Consider the following 5,107-nt stretch of genomic DNA (forward strand, 5'->3'; position numbering starts at 1 on the left):
TTCATTCCTAAACTGTTGCATATCAAAAGTCCTTTTCCTGAGTTTAGATGTATCTATTGTGTGTAAGTGCTTTGAATGGGTTTGGATTTTCTGTGTAAATAGAAGCCAATTGTTCTGCGGTTTCGGTTCAAGTGGGCTAATCCCTTAAGTAAATAAACATCCTGCAGTTTCGTATAAACAAACCTTGCCTCTCCACAAAAGGGAAAATCCCTGGTTTGATTGACAGGTCTTTCACACAGACACATAACAAGCTGCACAAGCTGCTTTTCCAAGCCGCACTGTTCTTGGCCAATGCTTTCTGACGGCCATTTTAAAACCTTTTTGTGATTGACCAGGCTCAAGGGCACAAATTCAAATCAAATGTTCTGTCTTAATGTGTGCGAATATTTCCGCAGAACTCCTCGATTCCGGTGTTGTCCACGTGCTGCCCATCTCAGAGCAGTCTTTCGTGGCTCTGAGTATGCTTTAAAAACATTGATCCAACCCAGAGGCAATTCAAAACACATAATTCTTCAACCACGATGTGGACCAATATTTCCCGATCTTCAAGGAAAATAGGGGAATTTTGCGAACCCCTACACTTCCCCTCTCTGTATCTCCTTCCCTTCATTCTTCTCTTCCCTCCCCTTCTAACTCTGTCACTCCCTCTTGCCTCTATCTCCTTCCCTCCCCTTCTCTCTCTTCCCACTTTGTCTCCCCTGTTTCCCCTCTCTCATTTCCCCCTCCTCCATCTGCCTCCTTCTCCCCTTCCCCTCGCTCTATCTCACCTTGCCGCTCTCGGCATCCCCCCTCTCCAACTCCCACCTCTCTCTCCCTTTCCCCTCGTTCTCCTCTCTCTTCTTTCTCTCCTCACGCTGTCTTACCGCTTTCTGCCTCCCTCCTTCCAACTGTCCACTTCCCCTCTCTCTATCTCTTTCCCTTCACCTCATCTCTCCCCATCCTCCTCCTTCTACTCTCCCCAAGAGGAAAGGACAGAGTGAGAGAGGAAAGGGGAGAGATGTGGTGAGAGCGAGGCAGGCAAAAAGGGGAGTACAGGGGAATTGATCGGAAGGAGGGAGAGAGATGGAGATTGGGAAGGGAGAGAGAGCCTGTTCTCGTGTTGGTCTCGGAGCTGTTTCACACTTAAAAGTAAACATGCTGTGAATTAACAAATTTGCAGAGGCACCAGTGAGATTTGAACTCACGACCCCTGGTTTAAATAAAACGACTGCTCGAACTCCTGAGCTATGGAGCCACCTGCACTGAATTGCTTCTCATTCCAGTTAGTGCTGTGTGTTTGAAGAATGAGGCAGGGCGCAGTTCACCACTCAGATTGTGTCTCATCCCCCGATACCTGCCTCAGGCTCTTCAATAGTCACCTCTCAACAACAATAGAGCAACTTTCACGTACTAAAACGTCCCAAGGCAACTCAGTTACACTCTATCTCTCTCTCAGTCTCTCTGCCTCCTTCTTTCTATATTTCTCCCTCTTTGTGTCTCTACCACTCTCTCTCTATCTTTCTGTCACTCCCTTTCTATCTCTCTCTTTCTCTCTCACTCACTTTCCCTCTCTCTATTTCTCTTTCTCTTTCTCACTTTCGCTACCTCCTCTCTCTTTCTCTCTCCCTCTCTCCTCTTTGCTTCCCTGTTTCTCTCCCATTCCACCTCTCTCCTTCCATCTCTCCATCTCCTTCCCTGTCTCCCCTTTCCCCACAGTCTCTCTCCTTCCCTTTCCCCACACTCTCTCTCCTTCCCCTCTCTATCCCTTTCCCCACACTCTCTCACCTTCCCCTCTCTCTATCCATTTCCCCACACTCTCTCCCATTCCCCTCTCTCTATCCCTTTCCCCACACTCTCTCTCCTTCCCCTCTCTCTATCCCTTTCCCCACACTCTCTCTCCTTCGCCTCTCTCTATCCCTTTCCCCACACTCTCTCTCCTTTCCCTCTCTCTATCTCTTTCCCCACACTCTCTCTCCTTCCCCTCTCTCTATCCCTTTCCCCACACTCTCTCTCTTTCCCCTCTCTCTATCCCTTTCCACACACTCTCTCTCCTTCCCCTCTCTCTGTCCCTTTCCCCACACTCCTCTCCTTCCCCTCTCTCTATCCCTTTCCCCACACTCTCTCTCCTTCCCCTCACTCTATCCCTTTCCCCACACTCTCTCCCCTTCCCCTCTCTCTATCCCTTTCCCCACACTCTCTCCCCTTCCCCTCTCTCTATCCATTTCCCCACACTCTCTCCCCTTCCCCTCTCTCTATCCCTTTCCCCACACTCTCTCTCCTTCCCCTCTCTCTATCCCTTTCCCCACACTCTCTCTCCTTCCCCTCTCTATCCCTTTCCCCACACTCTCTCTCCTTCCCCTCTCTCTATCCCTTTCCCCACACTCTCTCCCCTTCCCCTCTCTCTATCCCTTTCCCCACACACTCTCCCCTTCCCCTCTCTCTATCCCTTTCCCCACACTCTCTCTCCTTTCCCTCTCTCTATCCCTTTCCCCACACACTCTCTCCTTCCCCTCTCTCTATCCCTTTCCCAACTCTCTCCTTCCCCTCTCTCTATCTCTTTCCCCACATTCTCTCTCCTTCCCCTCTCTATCCCTTTCCCCACACTCACTCTCCTTCCCCTCTCTCTATCCCTTTCCCCACACTCTCTCTCCTTCCCCTCTCTATCCCTTTCCCCACACTCTCTCTCCTTCCCCTCTCCCTGTCCCTTTCCCCACACTCTCTCTCCTTTCCCTCTCTCTTACTCTTTCCCCACACTCTCTCTCCTTCCCCTCTCTCTATCCCTTTCCCCACACTCTCTCTATTTCCCCTCTCTCTATCCCTTTCCCCACACTCTCTCCCCTTCCCCTCTCTCTATCCCTTTCCCCACACTCTCTCTCCTTCCCCTCTCTCTATCTTTTTCCCCACACTCTCTCTCCTTCCCCTCTTTCTATCCCTTTCCCCACACTCTCTCTCCTTCCCCTCTCTCTATCCCTTTCCCCACACTCTCTCTCCTTCCCCTCTCTCTATCCCTTTCCCCACACTCTCTCCCCTTCCCCTCTCTCTATCCCTTTCCCCACACTCTCTCTCCTTCCCCTCTCTCTATCTCTTTCCCCACACTCTCTCTCCTTCCCCTCTCTCTATCCCTTTCCCCACACTCTCTCTCCTTCCCCTCTCTCTATCTCTTTCCCCACACTCTCTCCCCTTCCCATCTCTCTATCTCTTTCCCCACACTCTCTCTCCTTCCCCTCTCTCTATCCCTTTCCCCACACTCTCTCTCTATCCCTTTCCCCACACTCTCTCACCTTCCCCTCTCTCTATCTCTTTCCTCACACTCTCTCTCCTTCCCTTCTCTCTATCCCTTTCCCCACACTCCCTCTCCTTCCCCTCTCTCTATCCCTTTCCCCACACTCTCTACCCTTCCCCTCTCTCTATCCCTTTCCCCACACTCTCTCCCCTTCCCATCTCTCTATCCCTTTCCCCACACTCTCTCCCCTTCCCCTCTCTCTATCTCTTTCCCCACACTCACTCTCCTTCCCCTCTCTCTATCTCTGGCCCTCTCTGCACTTCACCCACAGTCTCTCTCCTCCCTTTACTCTCCCTCTCCCCATCCGCCTTCTTGTCTCCCCAAGAGGAAAGGACAGATTGGGAGGGGGAATGGTAGAGAGAGGAGGTGAAGAAGGTGAGAGAAATGTGTAGCGAGAGGGTGAAGGGGAGAACAGGGGATTTGAATGGAAGGAGAGGGGGAGGGGAGTGAGAGCCTGTTCTTGGGATGGTCTCTGAACTGTTTCATACTTAAAAGAAAACATGTGGTGGATTAATGGCGAGTTCAGAAACAAAAACTAACTTTGCACAGGCCCCAGTGAGATTTGAACTCACGACCCCTCGATTTATAAGACTAGTGCTCTAACCCCTGAGCTATGGAGCCACTGATACAGGATTGCTCTCATTCCCGTTAGTGCAACACAACATGGCTGATTACCTGACCATGATAAAGGATAGCAATTTGAGAAAAACCTTGAAAATGTACAGACTTAGTGAACATAACCTGGCGATTGAAAAATGCAGACACAGGCAGACCCGGCTACCAAGAGAGGACAGGATATGTTCTCATTGCAGTCAGAGTGTGGTGGAGACAGAGATGCACTTCCTCACAGCTTGTAGAAAATATCAGGGCATAAGGGAGAATTTCTACCCAAAATTCACAAAAATATGCCCGGAATTCAGAAATTTGAATGATGACCAAAAACTCCCATACCTATTAGGGGAAGAGAGAAATTGTGTAACCTTAGCAGCACACTATGTTACAGCTTGCCATAAACAGAGGGACAACCACTAAATATAAGAAAAGAGTATATACAAATTATATATGAATGTATATTTATACACTCAGGGATATATCTGTTTCTACACTGTATGGATAGATCAGTGTTTATGTGTTCAACCATGAATTTTTTTTCAATGCTTTGGCAACATAAGATGTACCTTGTCATCATGCCAATAAAGCGATTTGAATTGAATTGAATTGAACAGTGCTGTGCGTTTGAAGAATGAGGCAGGGCGCAGTTCACCACTCAGATTGTGTCTCATCCCCCGTTACCTGCCTCAGGCTCTTCAATAGTCACCTCACAACTACAATAGAGCAACTTTCCCATGCTAGAACGTCCCAAGGCAACTCAGTTACACATCTCTCTCTCAGTCTCTCTGCCTCCTTCTTTCTATATTTCTCCCTCTTTGTGTCTCTACCACTCTCTCTCTATCTTTCTCTCTATCTTTCTGTCACTCAATTCAATTCAATTCAATTCAAATCGCTTTATTGGCATGACAAGTTACATCTTATGTTGCCAAAGCATCGAAAAACATTCATGTTTGCTCACAAAAATACCGATCTATCCATACAGTGTATAAACAGATATATCCCTGAGTGTATAAATAGACTTTCATATAATTTATATATACTCTCTTATATTTAGTGGTTGTCCCTCTGTTTATGGCAAGCTGTAACATAGTGTGCCGCTAGTGTTACACAATTTCTCTCTTCCCCTAGTAGGTATGGGAGTTTTTGGTCGTCTCTGTCACTCCCTTTCTACCTCTTTCTCTTTTTTTCTGTGTCTCTCTCACTTTCTCTCTGTTTCTCACTCTCATTTTACCA

General features: G+C 48.2%; 1 non-coding gene across 1 annotated transcript; it reads right to left on the reverse strand.

Annotated features, from left to right (window-relative positions):
- Nucleotides 1-3,809: 3,809 nt before the first annotated feature.
- trnai-uau (transfer RNA isoleucine (anticodon UAU)) lies at nucleotides 3,810-3,883 on the reverse strand. The gene has a single exon. It is a non-coding gene; the product is annotated as a tRNA-Ile (tRNA).
- Between the last annotated feature and the right edge of the window lie 1,224 nt (nucleotides 3,884-5,107).

Source organism: Somniosus microcephalus, unplaced genomic scaffold (genome assembly GCF_052327205.1).
Source record: "Somniosus microcephalus isolate GS21.2 unplaced genomic scaffold, FLI_Smic_1.0 unresolved_chr2, whole genome shotgun sequence".
Taxonomy (NCBI): domain Eukaryota; kingdom Metazoa; phylum Chordata; class Chondrichthyes; order Squaliformes; family Somniosidae; genus Somniosus; species Somniosus microcephalus.